This window comes from Carassius carassius, chromosome 31 (genome assembly GCF_963082965.1).
Source record: "Carassius carassius chromosome 31, fCarCar2.1, whole genome shotgun sequence".
NCBI lineage: Eukaryota > Metazoa > Chordata > Actinopteri > Cypriniformes > Cyprinidae > Carassius > Carassius carassius.
Window position 1 is genome coordinate 24,300,861 of NC_081785.1, and position 24,507 is coordinate 24,325,367.

Here is a 24,507-nt window from a genome sequence, read left to right on the forward strand (position 1 = left end):
TGAAGTCCAGTGTTAAGTTTCCACAGTCTGTGAAGATTTGGGGTGCAATATCATCTGCTGGTTTTGATCCATTGTGATTTTTGAAAACCAAATTCAATGCACCCCTTTACCAGGGAGCACTTCATGCTTTCTTCTGCTGACAAGTTTTTTGAAGATTCTGATTTCCGTTTCCAGCCAGATTTGGCACCTGCCCACACTGCCAAAAGCACCAAAAGTTGGTTAAATAACCATGGTGTTTGTGTGCTTGACTGGCCAGCAAACTCTCCAGACCTGAACCTCTATGGGGTATTGTCAAGAGGAAAATAAGAAACGAGACAAAAAAAATGCAGATTAGCTGAAGGCCACTGTCAAAGAAACCTGGGCTTCCATACCACCTCAGCAGTGCCATAAACTGATCACCTCCATACCATGTTGAATTAAGGAAGTAATTAAATTAAAAGGAGCCCCTACCAAGTATTGAGTACATGTACAGTAAATTAACATACTTTCAAGAAAGCCAACAATTCACAAAAAAAAAAGTTTTTATTGGTCTTATAAAGTATTCTAATTTGTTGAGATAGTGAATTGGTGGGTTTTTGTCAAATGTCAAAATCATCAAAATTAAAAGAACCAAAGACTTAAACTACTTCAGTCTGTGTGTAATGAATTTATTTAATACACGAGTTACACAATCTGAAGTGAATCACTGAAATAAATTACCTTTTCCACGATGTTCCAATATATTGAGATGCACCTATATATTTACGTATGTATTTTAAAAAAATAAATAAAATATGCTAAACATAATTATTTATGTTCAAGGACTACTTGTGTATAAACAATTACAGATAGAAAAAAAATTATTCTATATATTATTTTTTTGTGCTTTAGGAAGTTAAAATATGAGGCTACACTGTTAGCATGATGCTGGCTCTAAACTGCTGGATAAAGTTTCTTAAAATGGTAGGAGTAGGGTAATTTGAGCCACAGTCCTGGGTTCAGTTGAACCAGTGGCTCACACTTTCTGATGATTACTTATTAAGTATTATTTTACTGCAATTATACATTTAATGAATTTTAGACATTTAATTAATTTTATTCTTTGTTTTAAACTAGATTTTGTTCAAAAAAAAATTTAATAGGCCTAGGTTATGTAAACTGGCCACTATAGATTTTTATAAAATATTTATCCCCAAAAATCCTTTATTTTGTTTTGAAACTTTAAAAGAAATTTTTTGTTTGTTTGTTTCAATGGCCTTCAAATTTATACATTTTATCTTTAAATAAAATTACATCATCCATCCATTCCATTTATCGAAAAAGCTTTATCCTTATTAGAGTCGCAGGGAGCTGGAGTCTAAATCAGCATCTTGAGCCACAGGTGGAGAAACACCCTGGATGGATGGCCAGTCCATCACAAGGCTCACACACAGATTTTAAGGACTAATGTTTTATTGAATTTCTATTCCTGGGATATAGCACAGGGTGAAAATGTTCAGTTCACTTCTGCATAATCAATGGTACAGTTAAACCCAATGTGTCTCAACTTATCCTCTCCCTAGACTCAATTTGCCCCTCACTGGGGTTGAGCCAAGATACCACATTTTTTGGAAAGTCATATTTAGATTTTTTTTTTTAAGTCATATTTTGAAGATGGATTCACCACATCCTGAAATTTATGTGCAAATTTTAGTCGGACACATTACTGTGATCCTCTTTAAAGACAATGCAAGTAAAAAGTGGCTCAACTTACCCTTCTCTTCCCTAACTTTTCTAAGTTATCAAACTTATGCTTTACATTTCACATGTTAAACCTAGAGTTTTAGGTTTTTTTGCCATACTGTTTATTCTTTTATTTAAAATTTTATATATATATAAATGAAGTAGACAATAATGACACAGAAATGTAAGCACTAGAGAAACAATAAAAGTAAGAAAAAAAATAGAGGAGAACAGCTACTTACAAAATAAATTAATGCCAATATCAGTGAAGGGATATTGAAAGCCATGGAAAAAAAGGACGTTTTCAGGGCAGATTTAAAAGTTGACAAGGTTTGGGCGGATCAGGTGTAGGCTGGAAGTCTATTCCATAACTTAGGACCGATGGCCGCAAATGCGCGATCACCCCTGTTTTTAAGTGTGGTTCTAGGAACATATAGTAAATCAGAGATCTACGATCTAAGTGATCTAGACTGAGAAAGGTGGATGCAGTAGTTCAGATAGGTACTGTGGTGCCTGGTTCCGCAAAGACTTAAAAAAACAACAACAAAAAACTTTGAAGTCAATTATTTATTTGACCGGTAACTAATGAAGCGAAATCAGAACTGGTGTTATGTGATAACTTTTACGCTTCCCTTTGAGGAGCCAGGTTGCGGCATTTTGAACTAACTGTAAGCGTGTGGCACAAGTCTGAGAGGTACCAATATACAAAGAGTTACAATAGTCTAGGTGAGATGTTACAAATGCATGCATGACAGGTTCAAGATTCTTACCAGACAAAAAGGGCTTAACCTTTGCTGATGATAGAAACAAGACCTAACCACAGCACAAATCTGCTTATCAAATTGAAGACTGTTACCAAGCAAAACCCCCAGATTCTGAACACAGGTGGTACTGTAAGGTAACAGATTATTGAGATCAACATCATGAGTGCTGTGATCATTTGAACCATACAAGATAATTTCAGTCTAGCTCTCATTAAGACTTAAGAAATTACTAACAAGCCAGAGTTTCAGTTTGTCTAAGCAGTCAAATATAGGCTTAAAGGCAAGCTTATCATCACGCTTTATAGGCAGATAAATTTGTGTCGTCAGCGTACAGATGAAAAGATACACCATATTTAGATGAAATAGAACACAAAGGTAACATGTAGACATTAAACAGTACCGGTCCAAGAATAGAGCCCTGTGGGACACCAGAACTTAGATGTTTATTAGAGGAAAAATGGTGCCTGAGGCAGACAGTGTAGCTCCTATTTATTAAATAGGAGCGAAACCATTTGAGCATCATACCCCAAAGGCCCACACATTTTTATAGACGTGATAAGAGAATGTTGTGATCGACCAGGTCAAATGCAGAGCTAAGGTCTAGCAAGACCAAAGCCACAGAATGCCCAGTATCAGTGGTAAGCATTACATCATTCTTAACTCTTAAGAGGGCCGATTCAGTGCTGTGACGGGCTTTAAAACCAGATTTAAATTTCTTGTGTATATTGTTATCATTCAAAAATGTAAAAGTTGGCACAGGACCACTTTTTCTAACATTTTGAAAGGAAAGGTAAATTTGAGATTGGGCGAAAATTACTCTAAAGAGTAGGATTCAAATGTGTACGTAGTTCAGAATATAAAGCTGTAAAATCATCACTAGAGCAATCTGAAAAAAACATGTCATCCATGAAAGGGGTTCTTGATTATTTATAGTTCCAGTAAAGGGTAAAGGGAACAAGATTGACAAATGATCTGACATGCGTGACTCTAAGATGTTAATATAATAAAAAAAATGTTAAAATCACACAAAAATAATACTGTCACAATCATATGTTTATTTGAAACATGGATGTTTATGGTGGGACTTTGTCATTGGAAAACATGCCGGAATATCGAGTCATCTGATTGTGCGTCAGTCATAAGTCTCAGAAGACAGGCAGAACTAAGTCTTTTATGCTCTTTCACACCTATCAAATCACATGACTTACTGGAAAGCGAATAAAAATTATTTATTATTTATTATTCTTTCTACAGAAAAATTAAGTAACGTGAAAACTGACATATTTCTCCAAACATGCATTGTTCTTGGATTAAATACCCTAATACATGTTGTGTAGCGAAGCCCTGTAAACCAGTGTTATAAATTTTACATTTAAATAAATTTATGCATTTGCCAGACGCTTTTATCCAATGCGACTTACAGTGCATTCAGGCTAACAGTTTTTACCTAACTGAATCAACAGGGGATTGTGTTAACTGTTGATGTGCACACACAGCAGTTGTTTCAGCTATACAGTAGTGGCGGTGTACTGTCTGTGATTCATATCATATGCCAAATTAAAACCAGCATACTGTTTATATACATATAGTGTAAACAGGAATGTGGAGTTCAGCTCAAGTATGCATTATCCTGAATGACAGACTCCTGGGACAATGGTAAATACAGAACACAGGTAAGTGACTGCTGTTGTGTGTTAAGTGTTTTTGTACATGTCCGTATAGAGGGGAGTTGAATATAGAAGAACAGAGTGCATGACAACAATGTGATTTCTATTATACTGAAAGTATTTATTAATGGTAGCCATCTAAAAAGCCGTACGACCCGAGGAACATTAAAACATGAATAAATCAACTCATCAACTTGAAGTGTAAGGCTCATTACCTTACACTGACAACTGCACTTGTTCCTGTTGCATGTCCTTAATCTGACAACCCACATGAGTGTCAATTCTGACAAGGAAAGACTTGAATTTGGAAAGCAGCTAGCTGTCAATATTACATACTGCATCTTTAAGTGCCTACGTGCAACAGAGATGATGGGCAAGCCAAACCCTCCCTATCTCTCCTCTTTTCTCCTCCAAATCACTTCCTCTCTCCCATCTTGTCAGATAAGAGAATGACTGCAGCCTTTAGGGAAGGGGTGTTAAAATTTTTCATCCTAACTGTCACATGCAACCAATATAACTGACTAAATTTGTACAAAAATATGCCAGTTCTGACCAAAAATAAACATACATAAATAAATGTAAAAATAATAATAAAAAAATAAAAATAAAAAATGGCACAGGAGTCATACATTCTGTAAACAGACATTTAAATGTTACTATGGCTATTCCTTTTATTTTTATTAATTTGTATTAATTAATTTGCCTTTTTTCTTTCCTATGTGACTATGTCGCATAGACTTATGCTCCACAGAACTATCCATATTAACATCCATCCTTCACTTTCGATTTCTAGCAGATGAGGCTGCGTGGTCTCATTGTTTAAACATAGCTACAATATTAGTACATACCATTTACAGGTATGAATTATACAATTTTGTACGTTTTGATTGATGCTGAAACTGAATTAAATGTATTAAAACATCTACAACATACGTAAACATTATTACGTATTTAACAGTTAAAGTTAAATTTTAAATATTTACAAATCTTTTATATCATAAATGTATTTGTAAAGATACAGTTTTATCATGGAAGGAGTGAAATTATTTTCTAATGAAATTTATTCTTTGTGAAGCCAAACACTCAGGAACTCTCGCAATGCTATATCTTTACTATATCTATACTATATCTTCAGGATTCATGAACGTAAACTTTTTGTGTTTTCATGTAATTTTAAAGGTCTTTGGTAAATTGGTCTCAACTTCACAGAAGTTACTTATATTATAATAAATATTATAATTTTTATATATTCTAATATTTATTAAATTTAATAATAATAATATTTAATAATAATATTTAATAAATATTATAATTTTTACAGCTTTCAGCTGTTTAGAGCGGATCGCGACGCAGAATCAACGGGGAAATCGTGCGGCGGCGGGACATGCTTTTACATCAATGAACGGTGGTGTACAGATGTAATTGTGTTAAAGAAGATGTGCTGTCCTAATCTAGAAATGCAGTTTGTCAACTGCAAGCCATTCTATTCGCCGCGGGAGTTTCACTCGCTCATTCTGGTTAGTGTTTACATCCCTCCGCAAGCGCAAGTAAGTCTGGCTTTACAGAAACTCACTGAGCACATCACAGAGATAGAACAACAACACCCGGACTCTGTTTTAATCATTCTCGGGGACTTTAATAAAGCCAATCTCTCCCGTGAACTGCCAAAATATAGACAGCATGTTACATGTCCCACCAGAGACAGTAATATATTGGATCACTGTTACACCACAATAAAGGATGCATATCACTCTGTTCCACGAGCAGCTTTGGGACGTTCTGATCACCTTCTGGTTCATCTTATACCGACCTACAGGCAGAAACTAAAATCAGCTAAACCTGTATTAAGGACTGTAAAAAGATGGACTAATGAAGCAGAGCAGGATTTACAATCTTGTTTTGACCTCACTGATTGGAGTGTTTTTGAAGCTGCTGCCACCGATCTGGACGAACTCACAGAGACCGTAACATCATATATCAGTTTCTGTGAGGATATGTGTATTCCTACCAAGACTCGACTAAATTACAACAATGACAAACCGTGGTTCACTGCAAAACTCAGACAGCTCCGTCAGGCCAAAGAAGATGCTTACAGGAAGGGGGACAATGTCTTGTATAAACAGGTTAAATACACACTGGAAAAGGAGATCAGAGTGGCAAAGAGGAATTATTCTGAAAAAATAAGGACTCAGTTCACTTCGAACGACTCAGCATCAGTGTGGAAAAGTCTAAAGAAGATCACCAATTACAAGACACCACCCCCCAGCACTGTGGAAAATCAACGACTGGCAGACGATCTGAACGAGTTTTACTGCAGGTTTGAAAGAACACCCATCACCTGCCCTGAACACCTCTCCACACAACCGTTCACACCAATAACAACTCCTGCAACCAACCCTGAAGGCCTCTCCAAACAACCGTTCACACCATTAACAGCTCCTGCAACCCATCCTGAACACCTCTCCAATCAAGCACTCTCACCATTCACACCTCCTGCATCCCCCCTCTCCCCCACACCTGCAATACAGATCAGCGAGGATGCAGTGCGCCAGGTATTCCGGAAGCAGAAAAGGAAAAAAGCACCAGGCCCAGATTGTGTTACACCAGCCTGTCTGAAATCCTGTGCTGACCAGCTGGCCCCCATCTTCACAAAGATCTTCAACAGATCGCTGGAGCTGTGCGAAGTCCCTTCATGCTTCAAACGCTCCACCATCATCCCCATCCCAAAGAAATCCAAAATTACAGGACTAAATGACTACAGACCTGTGGCTCTAACGTCTGTAGTCATGAATTCATTTGAAAAACTGGTGCTGGCCCACCTGAAGGACATCACTGGACCCTTGCTAGATCCTCTTCAGTTTGCCTACAGAGCAAACAGGTCTGTGGACGATGCAGTAAACATTGGACTGCAATATGTTCTGCAACACCTAGACAGACCTATGTGAGGATCCTGTTTGTGGACTTCAGCTCGGCTTTTAATACGATCATGCCAAACCTCCTCCTGCCCAAACTAACTCAGCTCTCCGTGCCCACCTCCGTCTGTCAGTGTATCAACAGCTTCCTGACAGACAGGCAGCAGCTAGTGAGGCTGGGAAAATACACATCCAGCACCCGTACAATCAGCACCGGAGCTCCCCAGGGCTGTGTTCTCTCCCCACTGCTCTTCTCCCTGTACACTAATGACTGCACATCTAAGGACCCCTCTGTCAAGCTCCTGAAGTTTGCAGATGACACCACACTCATCGGCCTCATTCAGGACGGTGACGAGTCTGCTTACAGACAGGAGGTTAAAGAGCTGGCTGTCTGGTGCACTCTCAACAACCTGGAGCTTAACACGCTCAAAACAGTGGAGATGACTGTGGACTTCAGGAGAAACCCCCCTGCACTTCCCGCACTCACCATCATGAACAGCACTGTGACTGCAGTGGAGTCATTCAGGTTCCTGGGCACCACTAACTCTCAGGACCTGAAGTGGGACATTCACATTGACTCCATTGTGAAAAAGGCCCAGCAGAGGTTGTACTTCCTTCGCCAGCTGAGGCAGTTTAACCTGCCACAGGAGCTGCTGAAACAGTTCTACTCCACCATCATCGAATCCATCCTCTGCACTTCAGTAACTGTCTGGTTCAGCTCAGCTTCTAAATCGGACCTCAGAAGACTACAGAGGGTAGTCCGGACTGCTGAGCGAATCATCGGTTCAACCCTCCCTTCTATTCAAGAACTGTACTTATCCAGAGTGAGCAAAAGGGCTGTTAAAATCACTCTGGACTCCTCACATCCAGCACACTCCCTCTTTGAACTGTTGCCATCTGGTCGACGCTACAGAGCACTGAGCGCCAGAATGACCAGACACAGGAACAGTTTCTTCCCTCAGGCAATCCATCTTATGAACAGCTGATACACACTGAACAAACTGAACACACTACACTTTATATTTATATACACATACACTTAATTTATCTAACACACATACTTAGTATACACTTAAATTTTGCACATAATATACATGTACATACATAACTGCATTTTTGTAATATACCTGCCTACAATTGTCAATTTGTATATTGTCATTCCTTGTCTACTTATTTGTATTTTTTGTATTTTTATATTCTTTTATTATGTGTTTTATGTTCTGTCGCTGTCATTCTGTTGTACTGCGGAGCTTCTGTCACGAAAACAAATTCCTCGTATGTATAAACATACCTGGCAATAAAAGCTCATTCTGATTCTGATTCTGAAATATTGAAAACCTTTGTAGAATTGTGTTCTGCTCAGGAATGGGTGTGTTCCATTTTAGGGTATCTGGGAATGCTTCCAAGCCAGGTGTGACCCTGGGGCCACGAGAACCTAACAAACCAAAACTGATTTAAAGATTTCTTTGTTGTCTGGTCGGAGTATATAAGGGAAGTGACAAAATACTACTTTGTGATTCTGTAGCCAGAGAGCCTGTAGTATGGAGTGTGTCCACACATTCTTTATACTTACTTACAATTGTGTTTAAAGTTCTTCTACAAGTAATATAATTATGAAAAACAGTAAACAAGTTTCACCCAAATTTAATTTGTCTTTTAATTTATGAAATTTAAACATTTTATTTTTTGGTAAATATTTCTAGCACAATGCCTTTATGTAAAAATGAATTTGTAATGAATGCATATTTGTCATTTATCTGAACTTAAGACTGGTGGTGATGCTTAAGATGTTTTTGTTCATTGAGGGTTTCTGTAAAAAAAAAAATAGTAATAGATCATAATAATTATTATTAAAAGATAATAATACTACTAATTCTACTACCATACTAACAATATACAATGCACTATGGATTGATGAGCTGCTGGGTTCATGAATATTAATCACGTTGTCTGCGTTCGGTCGAACTGATTTGCTGAAATCAAAACAGGGACGGTAAAAGATGAGCGCCAGCCAATGAAATTGACATTTGCGCAATAGCTCCGCCCACTACCGGAGAAAACGGCATATCTTCTGCTTGTTCGAAAATATGAATAATTCTAAATGAACTACATTATTTTGACAGGAGAAGACAACAAAGAATATAGTTTACATGTAGCAAGTCGATTCAGGGTTGTAAGACTCTCGCTCTCGCTCTCGCTCTCGCTCTCTCTCTTTGCATGTGTGAGAAACGGAGCTATCACCAAAGCTGACAAAGAGTCGTGCTCCTTCACACAGAGTTTACAGTTCGGCAAATACCATAGACAGTAAAAGAGGCAAATACAGGTGTACTGTGCGTCCATTGAGATGATTTGAAAAGTACAGATCGCTTGATGGAGAGAGAACTGAAGCGCTCAGTCAGTGTTCAGCAAGTGAAAATATATCTGCGCCAATCTTATAATAGCCTCGAAAACACACACTGGCGAGTAAAATCTAAGAATTTATTAGTCAATGGCTAACAATAGACATAATTTACTCGCCCTGAGTAAAATTTATTCACATATGCGAGTGATTTACTCGCAATGTAGAGGCTGTTTTGACGGTTTTCCGTGAATACCTTTAAATTGACACTGGTTTTACTCAAATGAAACGGTAAAATGCTTGTGAAGTGACTCAGAACAGTTCTGGTGATGTTGTATGTCCTCATTATTGCAAGCGTCATGCGCTTCAGTCTATGTAGTAAACAAACCATTCATTCATTCACACAGAGATGCGCAGAACATGCAGGATGCAGATTTCAACCAACTTTTGCGGCTTAACATTTACAGATACTGGTCCATATGGAGATTTGATTTGATTAATTTATGCTAACTTTGACAAATTCCGTGACTTTCATTTTCATGACTGGATTTTGAGATTCCGTCCGCGTTTTCTGCTTCGCGGAAATCATAGCGCTGTATGCGTCAAGAACCGGTTTTGAACGGGTCCTCGGTACCACCGGTACTTACAGAAACCTGGTACCGTGACATTTTCATTTTTTTAGTACCGACTTGGTACCGAAGTACCGGGTCTTTTGACAACACTAGTGTCTACAAAAACATGATGCATTAATTAATTTATTTGATTCCTTGCCACTGTCAGCTGTGTCTTGCTCATTGGGTCTTAAAAGACAATTAATATTTAGAAAACATTAACATTGTTATTTTTCTGTTCATTATTGTGAAACATTTTGAAAACAATTCGTATTGCACTGTACAAAGCACTATATAAATAGAGGTGACTTATCTTGAGTATTGTACATACTTTTCTTTACCTGGTTGATCTACCACGGCAAAAATATATATATATATAAATAAATACAAATTATTAGTAATATTTTGAGCAGTGCAGTTCATTTAAAACATACTCTTAATTAAAAAGAGACTATTATATTCAAATAATTTTAATTTGAATTAGTTAATTGTAAATTCAGAAAAAACGTTAATGTGGAAGGTTAACTGAAAATGCTGATGTACACTATACAGCCTGACTTAATCATTTTCCAAAGTCTTTTCAATCCTATTCAGAAAACCTCTTCAGCACTTTCCAGATCTTTAGCGCACCACACTCCAGGTTTCCCAAAGTTATCTGCCCGAAAATAAACAAGGCGCTTTTACAATCAGCTTGCCAAAAACAGTACAGATGTTTACAGGATGCGGGCATAAGGTGGAATTCAGGACACTCAAGCATGTAGCACTACTGACCCACTTTTTCCCCAAAGTAGACATTACAATTGCTGAGACTCCCACAAATTGATGATTGACTGATATGAATTGGACACCATTTATAGCCAGAGTCACTGGTTAGTTAGATGTTCAACATTCCATTAGATCACAGAACATTTCCCATATGTCACTGAGCGTCCAATAGTGTGTGAAAACCAAACTGTTTCCTTATTTGGTCTAAATTCCATTGATGGCACAGTTTCAATTCTGTAAAAATATTAAGACAAGTTAACTAAGTACAACACATAACTGAAACAATGTTAAAACTCCAACCTGTGTTCCAGCTTTTGCTTTGGAAATGGAAGCAAGTCATGGTCACAACATCTAATTGGGAACTAAATATACATCAAAGGGTGGGGATCACACATTTGATTGTAAAGAAATTACACTGCTTGCTCAAGTGTTAAATTCAACCAGGCATAACAACAGGCAATGTGTGTCTACCCTGACTTCAAAAACATAGCCAAGTAGAACAGTTCCCTTGCACTCCCCATGTACTGCAGCCAAAGAAAAAAAAAAACACTGGCTGCATCCGAAAGCTAGGCAGCTGACTTGCTGCCTCGCTGCCCTATCTGGCGATGACTTTGCAGGCAGTGTTTTTAATGTAGGCACCTCATGAAACTGATCTCGGACAGGCTTCTGAGGCAGCGTGAAGGCTTAACTAGATAAGTAAAGTTCGTGGACAAACTTTGAAGTTAGCTTGAGAAAGCCTTGTCTGAAGGTTTGGAATAGCTTTGAAAAACTTAAAGATATGGCCGGCAGCCATATCACCCTGGAACCCAAGACCGGTTTCCCACTGAAGCTAAGCAGGGCTGAGCCTGGTCAGTACCTGGATGGGAGACCTCCTGAGAAAACTAGGTTGCTGCTGGAAGAGGTGCTAGTGAGGCCAGAAGGGGTGCTCACCCTGTGGTCTGTGTGGGTCCTAGCGCCCCAGTGTAGTGATGGGGACGCTATACTGTCAACAAGCACCGTCCTTCGGATGAGACGTTAAACCGAGGTCCTGACTCTCTGTGGTCAGTAAAAATCCCAGGATGTCTTTCGAAAAGAGTAGAGGGCATCCTGGCTAAATTCGCCCATTGGCCTCCAACCATCATGGCCTCCTAACAATCCCCATATCCGCTGATTGGCTTCATCACTCTGTCTCCTCTCCACCAGTAAGCTGGTGTGTGGTGGGCGTTCTGGCGCAATATGGCTGCCGTCGCATCATCCAGGTGGATGCTGCACACTAGTGGTGGATGAGGAGATACCCCCTGTCTATGTAAAGTGCTTTGAGCTTCCGGTTTCGGAGAGGACGTTGGCGCACGTTTGGCTGCCACTTCTCCTGCCGTATTTTTAGTTGTTTATTATTTTAATTAATTTTAAACTCTTCTGAATAATTTTAAACTCTTCTGAGTCTTAACTTGCTGCTGGATTTCCATATATTTACCTTTACTGAGCCAGCTTTTTAAAGTGTTTCCCCCTGGTCTATCTGCTGCTGCTCACATCTGGTTGCCGTGATTCACCTGCACTGTCTCTGCCTGTTGCTGCTGTCTCCGTGTGAGATCAAACGAGTCACTGGAGTTGCGTCAAGTTCTCCGTGTGCAATGGCTGTGTAACAACTCTTGGATGTTATCATGCGACTTCATATGATCACCTGGATTATTTGCGATCTGATTTGATCAGGAACCAGCGTAAAGCAGTGGACCGTACTTCTGGACTTCACCATGCTGAGGTACTCTCTCTCTGATCTTTTGTCCCTGGGACACCATTACCGTCCAGATATCAGCGTCATACAAACTTTGCGTTCCATCCAGCTCCTCCGCCGGCCTAGTTATAATCATAGTGGGTCTTGTCAGAGTCGCTCTACTGCCGGTGCTGGAGTCACTGCACTTTGGTCTAACCGCAGGCGCTCGCTGCGTCATACTTCGGGTTCCCGTGGAATCGGCCATAGTAACCTACGCTATCCAGAGGTTCTCTCTCAAAAACCCGCGGCGAATGTGTGCTGTAGCACTATGCGACTCGCTCACTTCAACACGAGGTCAATAAACAATAAAACGGCACTTATCACTGACACTATCCTTGACAGGAAAATTGATATTCTCGGTCTCAGTGAAACTTGGCATAAAGACAATGACTATCTTAATTTGAACATGTGTGCCCCATCAGGATATAAATATATTGACGTGCCTCGAGCTTCGGGTAAGGGTGGTGGCTTGGCTGCAATATTTGTATCTAATATATCAATTGATGTTATTGATGCTCCTACTGTTTCATCATTTGAATGTCTGGTTTTTAAAGTCAATGGTGCTTTACCTGTTCTTGTGCTGCTAATTTATCGTCCACCAAAACCTAATCCTTTATTTTTTTCTGAGTTTACTGAGTTGCTGACACTTCTTAGTCCACTCTGTCCGTCTATGGTCTTGACTGGCGATGTCAATTTCAATATTGATAATCCAAACTGTGTCAAAACTGCTACCTTTTTGGACATTTTGGATGGTTTTGACTTTAAACAGCATGTTACTTTTCCGACCCATAGGCTGGGCCATATATTGGATGTGGTATGTTCTGCTGGTGTTGGTATCCAATCTCTGGATAGTATCGACATGAGTATAAGTGATCATAGACTTATTACTTTTGACATAAATGTTATGTCTTCACGATCTATTTCTGAGCGCACTATCAAATTCCGTAACATCAAGCACATGGACTTCACTCTTTTTTCGACTTTTGTCTCTGGGCTTCCCACTACTAACTCCGTGGAGCACTATAATTCCATGCTTTGCTCACTTTTGGATGAGTTCGCACCTGTGCGAGAACGGCTTGTTACTTTTAGGAAACCCTGTCCATGGTTTACCCCGGATTTACGTTTAATGAAAGCTGCCGGAAGACAATTAGAACGGCAGTACAAAAAATCTGGCCTGACGGTGCACAGGCTTCTTTACACTGAACAACAGTCTGCTTACCATTCTGCTTTGAATACTGCACGTAAGAGCTACTATTCAAGCATTATTGGTAACGCTGCAACAAATACTAAATCGCTGTTTAAGACTGTTGACAATCTTCTCAAACCGACTAAGGCCGTTGTTCATTCCTCTGTTGAACAGTGCAATAAGTTTCTTCATTATTTCACTGGTAAGGTTGAGGATATATATAGCACTTTAAATACCATCACTCCTCTTGAGCTAGTTAATATCCAGCCTTCAAACTTCCCAACTACTACCTTTTCAAACTTTGAAATGGTCGGAGATGATTTTATTATAAGTACAGTGAAGTCCATGAACTCTACAACCAGTATTTTAGATCCGGTTCCCTGCTCGGTCATCATGAACTGCCTTGCATCAATCTGCCCTTTTATGACTTCAATTGTGAACTTGTCATTGACCTCTGGAATTGTTCCTCCAGAACTAAAAATAGCTGCCATTACACCAGTCCCTAAGAAGAATGGTTGTGATGTATCTGATTTATCCAATTACAGGCCGATTTCTAACCTCCCATTCTTGGCTAAAGTTCTTGAGCGTGTTGTGGCTGTTCAGTTAAATAATCACCTAGCTCTTAACAGTCTCTTTGAACCTTTTCAATCTGGGTTCAGAAGAGGGCATAGTACTGAAACCGCTTTAATTAGGGTCATAAATGATCTTCTTATCACAGCGGATTCAGGTGCATACAGTATTTTGGTCTTGTTAGACCTCAGTGCTGCTTTTGACACTATATGTCACTCTCTTCTGCTTGACAGGCTGGAAAATTGGTTGGGTCTTTCTGGAGCTGTCCTCAATTGGTTTCGGTCTTATTTAACTAAACGTGCCCAGTTTGTTGGCTTGGGTAACTATAAATCAGATACCGTGCCTGTTCGACAGGGAGTTCCTCAGGGTTCAGTACTGGGTCCAATATTATTTAATATTTATATGCTTCCACTTGGGCAGATCATTAGGAAACATGGTCTTGGGTATCACTGCTATGCGGATGATACGCAGATTTACATCACCACTAGTCCTGATGTCCATTGCTCATTAATAGCTTTACGTGGTTGTTTAGCAGAGATCAGTAACTGGATGCATAACAACTTCCTGAAGCTGAATGGCTCCAAAACTGAACTGATGCGGATTGGTACAGTGGCAGCCACACGTAAGGCCGAGCAGATCAGTTTGATTGTTGATTCCTGCACGGTAATCCCCACTTCACAGGTGCGAAATCTTGGTGTCATTTTTGATTCACAATTATCATTTGAAGCACACATAAAACACATCTCTAAAACTGCATTTTTCCACCTGAGAAACATAGCTCGACTTAGACCTTTTCTCTCTTTTGCAGACACAGAAAGGCTTATACATGCCTTCATAACAACTAGGTTAGATTATTGTAATGCCTTGTTCTCTGGCCTTCCAGCTAAATCGTTGAGCAAGCTTCAGTATATACAAAATTCTGCCGCTCGTGTGCTCACTTGTACTTCTCCTCATGAACACATTACACCGGTTCTTTCACAATTACACTGGCTTCCCGTAAATGCGAGAATTGATTTTAAAATTCTTACTTTAACATACAAGGCACTTCATGGGACTGCACCTGAGTATCTTTGTGAACTCATCAGCCCTTATATTCCATCACGCTCTCTTCGCTCTACTAACTCTCTTTCACTTAACCAGCCATCATGCAAGCTAAAGACCATGGGGGAAAGAGCCTTTTCATATAAAGCCCCTAAGCTATGGAATGTACTTCCTCTGCACGTCAGAAATGCATCAACGTTGGATGATTTTAAAAAGTTGATTAAGTCACATTTATTCAAGACTGTCTTTCTATAATGAATTGTTGTATTGCTTTTGGTGTTTTGTTTTACTTTATTTATTACTTTATTACTGTAGCACTTTGGGTCTAAGAAAAGCGCATTACAAATAAAATGTATTATTATTATTATTATTATTATTTGAGTGCCTAGAAAAGCGCTATATAAATGTAATGAATTATTATTATTATTATTAATTTGCGTCGCATTGTACCTGGTGTATTATAGGGCCCTTAGCGTTCAAATCAGAGAAAATTGTCTTTTATTTCTAACTTATGACAAATTTGTATAGTAAAAATACTACATAAACAAATAGTTACATGTTTTTTGGTTTCATTATGCATTGTATGAATCGTAAAACATACTGTCATCGAAGAGCAACAAGAGTGGTTTGCTGCCAGAGCTACAGTAGGAACCAATTATTGAGTGTTGTGGAAGCAACTTTGTGAGAGACTGCATTTGAAGTTGATTTAAAAATAATGATGTATGCTTGCACAGCTTTTTCCTAATAACAGTGATCAACTCTATTCTTACCATCTGAAAGATTTACGACTGACCAAACACCCATAACAAGGGGAACAGACACACCTAGTTGTACCAGAAACCAGAAACTTGGAGATTCTCCCAAAGTCAGAAAGCAGTGGGTGACAGTGTCCCACCATCAAGATTTGTATGTCATTAGCATGTTTTGTTTAGATTAGGAATGTATATTAAATATGAAAGCTGATAATCAATATGTTGGCCGATAAATCTAAATCCACATTACTACATAATTTTTGAGAGCCTGATTACCAAAAAAGTCTCACCATTAAAAGGCATTAAATACTTCAACATAAATCAAACAGAAAGCAGCCTTACAAATAAATAAAAGAATGCTTAAATAATGAAAACTAGGTACTGGACAACATTACTTACGTGTAAAAAAAAATGTAAGGCAATATGCGCTGTTAATGTGTGCGCAAACAGATGCCGAAAGTGCCATCAGTTTTTACTCTCACTATCATGGTGAAAGACATACACCGGCAAAAGTTTGACTTGTACACAGTTTGTGCGTTGTTTGTATGATATCCACTGGCTTGCTTTCACGGTTTAAAACATAAGTAGCCTATTTCCAATATTGCAATGCACCTGCGCTACAAACCATGAATAGTCAGATGTGTCGTGGACACGCTCTTGGCTCTTCCTGTAACAGCACGCTGAAACACGGCAGATAAACCTAAATAATTCACAACTTTTTTTTTATTAAGGTAATATTCTCTTTATAATATTATGTTTATGACATTCACAATTATAGTTATTAATGTTGTGAATTGCTGTTGTGAATTGCTGTTGTGCACAAGCTGCATGTGCAAACGTGAACTCGAACTGATTTACATGTTAATCAGAATGTTTACATTCAAAGACGTTACATTATTTTACAGTAGCTAATAATCGCATTATATGAGACTTGCCCTGTACATGTTGCAGTTCACTGTATTTTCCTTTTCGAAGTGTTTCCAATGATATCTCATGCAATTAAAAGCCATCATGGTGAACAGTGTGCATCTGAAGGCTGATACCGATATGGTGGCCGATATCTCGTGCATCCCTAGTTTAGCTCTGTGATAGATGATCAGATGCTCAAGAAATTATGGACCAGGGGCTGAGTTTTACATTATTCTAAAATGTGCTGTCACAGAAAGCGGAAACAGCCACACACTTTCTTTTTTCACAGACAGCTTACATCTGCCAGACCACACAAAACCCTGTTTCTTAATGTAAAATGTCTTTGATGCACTAAAGATGAGCATTTGATCTTAGAAAAAGGTCTTTAAACATTAAATGCACTAAGATGGAAGGATGCAAGTACTTACCCACTTCAGAGACCAGCCCTTTTGGATATCTCATCCTTGCCCTATTCACTGTCAACCAGAATACTAGTGTCCTTTAAATGTACACATCCAAGTCCTCTCAGGCCTATTACTTTTATTTTATTTCAAACTGTTGTTAAATCTGTGCTTTAAAGATTATATAAAAGCAAAATGCAATTTTCACCGAGAGCAACATGAGTGCTACTGCGCCAGAGCCTGGATTTCAGCTGACTGTGCTGGAATCAAAATTGTTGACATTGCTCCCTCCCTCTCTCTCTCTCTCTCTCACACACACACACACACTCCCTCCCTCCCTCTCTCCCCTCCCATTCCTCTCCCCTTCTCTGGAATTCTGCCTTAGCACATGACAGCATATATCTGTATATCTGTAAACCAGCATGAGAAGAAATGGAGTGAGAGAGTGGCATGAGAAGGGATGACCCATATCTTCTGAGTCAAGTTCCCAATCTAGGCTATATGTAGGGGTGGGCAATATAGCCTCAAAGTGTGAAGTGTCAATCTATTGTCATAAGGTGGCAGCAGCAGCTGTGTGTTCAACTTGAAGTAGACCAATGGGTGTACAGGGCCGTAGCTGGGGTTTGCGGGGCTCTGGTGAAGGTTGTACTGGTAGGCCATGTTTCAAATTGTGTAAATGACACAAATATACAAATATACAAATTAAACAATGTTTTTTTTCAGGTTTGAAGGTGTCAAGGTAGCGCCAATGAATAATCAAATGTTAATAAATTAAATATAGATCACAAATAGGGCTGCACAATTAATCGCTTGCGATTGTCATGCGTGCCTCGTCAGTAAAGCTGGTTCTGTGATTGGTACTAAATATCCACCACCTGCTTTCAAATGGAGCGGCACTTACTACACAGAGCGGTTATGAACGCGATATTGCATAGCTTGTCAGCGAACTACAACTCTGTATATTAAGTGCCGGTCCATTTGAAAGCAGGTGATGGACATTTACTGCTAATCACAGAACCGGCTTTACTGACAAGACACACATGACAATCACACGCGATTAATCGTGCAGCCCTAATTACAAAGTATTTTTAGAAAAGAGCAGTGAGTGATTTTCCCCTGTTTAATTTATTGGATTAACATGAAGGACACTGACAGCAGCTAAAGTAAAGTAAATTAGGTGCGGTCACTTTAAGAGATAATACATCCACACTTACATGCAGTCATTTGAAATCGCCGGGGACCCCTTCTCGCTGCACAGCTTCGCCTATTTTTGAAGGTAAGTGCATGCGCTCGAATATGCTTTAGAATCGCTCTCACGATACTTTGATGTCATACAACGATTAGTCTGCGCAGTGCTGTTTCAAGTTGAACACACCTATTGGGTTTGTGGTGTAATTGGTGTGTGCGCTAGGGCATGTATATACGCCATACGTCACCGTGTCTCTATATAATTGAGTTTGCGATATGATACTTTTTTTATCATGTAAAAATGTATACTGGTTTTATCGTGGACGGTATGATATGGCACACCACTGTAAGAGGAAAAGACTGGAAATTAGGGAACTTTATTTTTGCATGTCCTCACCTACATGTGTTCATGATTTTTACAGACTAGCATATGTTGGTGTCTATAAGAACTAGCAGCACTGAGATTTTTTGTCAAGCAGATGTAAATCGAGTGCATAACCCACCAAATCTCAAGTGAATGTCAGACTCTTCTACATCCTTATTATATAAATCAACATAGTAAGTAAATCACTCACATATGCAACTAAATTTCATGCTAGGCAACAAAATGTCTATCATGAGCAATTAATATTCACATCGCCATTGGGTTAGAGTCAAAGAATTTAACACATATATGTGTATTGCGTCCTATCTATGTCCGTTTTATGGTGCATATACACTAGAACACTTTGACTGAGAGTTTAAAATAAAAAGAATGCATAAGCTCATTTAAATGGTTGTAGAAAGAGACCTTCTAAATTTGAAATATAGCCACATTGGTGTCCAGGCAGCAATAGCCCAAATGGCTGAGAAGCGATCCAATTAAAATGTATTTTTTTATCTTCATTATCTTGAATCTTCAGTGATAGTAAGGGTTTGATTAAACAGTTTATAGCAATACAATGATGTCAAAAGGGACAACTGACTACTAAAAGAAATCACTCACTCTTACTTTTAAACTGAAAAAGAGATCAATAAACTCAGGTCAGGTGATATGTTGTGTATGTGGACTCACAATAAACATTTAAATTCACATTAATTCCATGTCAACAAGAAGATGTTGTTTGTTGCGCTATGCTTGCATAAGACTGACATTTTCAAAGGGGAATAACTGCGTGTAGCATTATTTTTCAGATAAACAAGTAAGTTAACTTATCACGTTTCTTTAATATCTGCAAACATATTATGGTATTTTTATGCTTTAGTAGAATCAAAATCTAACATACAGCACCTTAAACTACAACAATGTTTAACAAATACTGAAAATTTGGTATCAGACAACACTAGCTTTTTCTATAAACACATACAATTTGTAAACACATTTGAACTCTACGGAATCTACCAATGTGACTATGCACCATATTTTTTTTTTTAATTAAACAAACCCCCACTTCCTGTTTATTTGACTAAATAACAAGAACTTTCCACAGAGTCACTGTCTCAAGAGATTCAAGTTATTCAAAAGGTCAGTTTTAAGCATTATTGAATTAAAACCAGTACATTTTACTGAAAATGCTTTGTAACATTAACAATATAACTAAATGGCAGATACACCTATTATGATAATGTATGCAGTTTAGAAAATGTAGTATGTCTCTCTAGTTAATGTCATATCGCAGACACATTTCCAAAATATGTATAAAAATGTCTCACATACATTTCCATTCAAAAATCATCTGACCAGTGGAGAGCTGAATAAAGTTTAAAGGTAGTACTATATCTTTACTGTGCCACCCCTGCAGCCACAATTCAAAGACCCTTTGATCCTATGACCTCAAAATTACCCAGTGTTATATACCTCTTGCTCCTTATGGGCTTCCATTCAAAGCTCCTAAATATTGCTCTCATTTTAGACAATCCAGCTGTCAAATTGTGGAATGGAAACTTCAACTTCAGTTAATGCACTTGATAAACCACTATATGCTAAAGGCTGTGCACTAAATTTCCAACTAGGTTAATACTGTGGAATTCTTAATGTAGAGAAAAAAAGTTCAGAAGGATGTGTGTGTGTGTGTGTTTGTGTGTGTGTGTGTGTGTGTGTGTGGGTGGACATGTAAGGAATACATACTGCATCTCTGATCATGCCCAAAGTTTCAGTAAGGGAAATGAGTAGCGGTTGAGAGCAAAGGGAGACCGAGAGAAACAGAGGGTGAATAACAGTGAGAAATAGAAATGAGGCAGCTCTGTGTGCTTTTTTTGGAAGTGCTGATTGAAACCAGCTGTGCCTGTTGGGCTCTTCGGCTCTTGCAACGTGACTCTTCAGTTTGCTGGCTTTGGGATGGCCTGCTAACATTAAATTTATATCACTCATTTATTCTCATTCTATCATAATCCAGCTTCAAATTTGATGGTCCTTTAACACAATGTTTGCTAGCCCTGAGGTACACCAACAGTACACATTCTAGATGTGTACCTAATAAAACAAACCTTGTTCAGCACACTTAAAGAATTTTAAATGCTAATTAGTAGAGATTCCAAAACCTGAATTAGATGGATCAGATAATTGACAATGTGTATTTTTGGTGTGCCTTCAGGCAGAGGGTTCAAAAAACTGCTCTAACTACTGCCATTCATTTCATGTGCCAGTGTTTTTATAAACTATGACAAGCCGTTTTGACTTTTATTCCTTCATAGGATATGAAGTCTTTTATATCAACTATTCAATTTTAACTAGTTGAAATGCTAATTCTTCCCATTAAAATTCAATTGTTGATATCAAAAATGTATTCCTTACTAGCTGAAATTCCAATTTCATCGGAAATACAATTCTTAATAGTTAAAAAAAATATTTTTGGTATCAGTAATCACATGGTTACTAATGCAAATGGCTATTGTTGACATCAACAATCCGATTATCAATAGTGACAATGCTAATTTCTGATATCGTGAATGTGATTGTTATAAGCAAGAAAGGCATTTATATTGATATCAGAAATACATTTTCAGAAATTAGAAATAACAAATATTGCTGAAATGCATTTACAGACATCAATAATTAACATTTCAACTAGTAACAGTTGAATTCTTGATATCAGGAATTCACATTTTTACAAGTAACACATAGGGCTGTGACGGTGGCTGATTTTTACCACCGCCGTAGTCATGGACGAACAACCGCCGGTGACGAGGTGTAAAAAAAACAAAAAAAACAATTTATATATCTGTGTGTGTGTTAGTGTGTTAATGTATAAATATATTAGTGTCACAATTTGCTCGTTAACGAAGGCGATACATTTTTTTTCAGTTTAACATATTCAAAATATTTAACGTAGGGGCGGGGATGGCCACCCACTCACAACTGCTGCTTATGTCACTTTTTCTCATGACAAGAAGTGAATTTATTCAGTCGCAAAATAACTGAACAGGAGACGTTTCAGACACGCGGTCCATGGACTTGAGCGATTCAGCGCGACAAAATACTCATTATAATCAGTGATGCTACACTGGATGCAGCACAACACGACATGATAAATCCCCCATCCGGTCTGTGAGGTACTGAAGTACACAGAGTTCAAATGTCCTGTATAGACACTAGACAGACTAAACCTGTCGCAACGCGGTTGTGTTGGGTCTGGTTTACTTTTCCGCCACCAAGCGAGCTCATTAACTCCTCATCTGAACGCGCTCTCTGTGAAATAGGAATCGTTGCTATATTTCTTGTTACCATCTTTTATTTATCGCTGTCTCGTTTGTATTTGGCCAGTTTGGAGAAAGCCTCACCAAACCTAACCAGCCAGCATTTGCGATCAAATTTGTGCAAACGCTGATGGGTGACATGAATGCAGATGACTCCAGATCGGTGATGTGATATTTGCTTTCCCAACAAGATCCATCGCCCAACACTAAATTAATTTGCTGAATGCATAAGCTGTATTTTCCTGCGCTCAAATCTGCCAATCTAAAGGAAACGCTGTGTTTGAGGTAATTTGTTAATTGCCATAGACTTAGAATTTGCAACTATTACAGTTATTACACTTATATATAAAACTTTGAATTTTGCTTGCTATAGAGTTTGTGACGTCACGTGCACTACCGCCGGTGGCAGTAGACAACCGCGGTAGCAACCGACCATTGACAATTGTAGCAGTTTCAGACTGGAAGAGACAACAATTGATAAGAATTATGTAATCTTGCCCATCTGGTTCTTTGTTTATTCTTCTTCTTCTTATTGTTATTATTATTATTACTATTATTGTTGTTGTTGTTGTTGTTGTTGCTGTTTTACTTTATAGCTATAAGTGTTACTTAAGCCCTAACAACAGTTGTATCATAAAATAATTTTTCTGTTTTGGAAATGTGTCTCTCTACTAGTCCTTTTAACACTGAGTGTTGTTTTGGCAAAACAACATGGAATAGAACAGAATAGAGACTATGGGCTATGTTATCTCAAAATAGATAACTTAGGGGGCAGTCTTGTCCTAATGGTCAGAGAGTTGAACTTGTAACCCAACGTTGCATCGTTAACTTAATTGATATTTGTAAAAAATATTGTTTAAAGAGGAAAAAAAAACACTTAATTCATATATACATTTTTACAATTCAAGTACTTTTCAAGTACCTTCTCAAGAATATGGCTGTATTGAAGGGTTTTCAGGACTTACATTTCAAAAATTCAAATTCAAGTACTTCAAGTACTTTAAACAACATGTACGAACTCTGGTTGTTCAGCATGCACTGACTGAATTCTGACTTGTGGATTCTCTCATCATAAACAAAAAAGTGCAGATGTACCTGTGATGTAAGTATAAGAGATTTATTCATCAAACAGTGTAGATTCACTGATTATAACGTGTGTTTTTAAAGTGCATACACTCGAGCTAGTCTGAGCTTGTGATGATGTTCTTGTGTAATGTACTGTTCTTTGCTCGTTTTCTGTAGCTGCATTTTGAATAACTTAGGAAACGTAAGCATTATAATTAGTAACTTACGATGTTTCTATTAATTTGTTATAATTTTAAATACAAATTCAGTCATATTAAAAATATTATGCTGCTTTTAGCCTTTAGCCTGGAGATGGTTCACTGTAATGGTTCAAAGTAAATAGGTCTAAGTAATTAAATCAATTAGCACGCTAATATCGTGTACATGCAATCTCACAGGGTGATGATAGGACCATATGAAAATTTAGCATATCGCCCAACACTAGGTGGAGTGAATGTACAGCACTCTCTTCCACCTTGCATGAGAGCCTTGAGCAAGGCACCGAACCCCCAACGGCTCCCCGGGTGATGCATCAATATTATAGATAATATAGATAGTATAGATTTTCTCACAAATGCAACTGAACAATTTTTTTCAATTTTTTGGATTTCAATTGAAATTTTTTTCCAATTCCACATTTGCAGTTATTTATTGTGGATACACAGGGATTGGATAAAATACTGGATGGGAGACCTCCTGAGAAAACTAGGTTGCTGCTGGAAGAGGTGCTAGTGAGGCCAGAAGGGGTGCTCACCCTGTGGTCTGTGTGGGTCCTAGCGCCCCAGTGTAGTGATGGGGACACTTTACTGTCAACAAGCACCGTCCTTCGGATGAGACGTTAAACCGAGGTCCTGACTCTCTGTGGTCATTAAAAATCCCAGGAAGTCTTTCGAAAAGTGTAGAGGTGTGACCTCGGCATCCTGGCTAAATTCGCCCATTGGCCTCTGACCATCATGGCCTCCTAACAATCCCCATATCCGCTGATTGGCTTCATCACTCTGTCTCCTCTCCACCAGTAAGCTGGTGTGTGGTGGGCGTTCTGGCACCCTATGGCTGCCGTCACATCATCCAGGTGGATGCTGCACACTGGTGGTGGATGAGGAGATACCCCCTGACTATGTAAGCGCTTTGAGTGCCTAGAAAAGCGCTATATAAATGTAATGAATTATTATTATTATTATTATTACTGTAAGTGAAGACCCATTATCAAAG

At 38.5% G+C, this 24,507-nt stretch overlaps 1 protein-coding gene across 3 annotated transcripts in view; it reads right to left on the minus strand.

Annotated features, from left to right (window-relative positions):
- The window catches only part of daam2 (dishevelled associated activator of morphogenesis 2), a 189,767-nt gene that overhangs the window by 130,435 nt on the left and 34,825 nt on the right, over nucleotides 1-24,507 (minus strand). For 2 of the 3 annotated variants that reach the window (XM_059519410.1, XM_059519408.1), the window contains exon 1: nucleotides 17,395-17,605. The exons of the other annotated variant lie outside the window; for it this stretch is intronic. The gene's annotated coding sequence lies outside the window, so the exon portion shown is untranslated. Of the gene's footprint in view, nucleotides 1-17,394; nucleotides 17,606-24,507 lie in introns of those variants that run through there. 3 annotated transcript variants of the gene reach the window in all.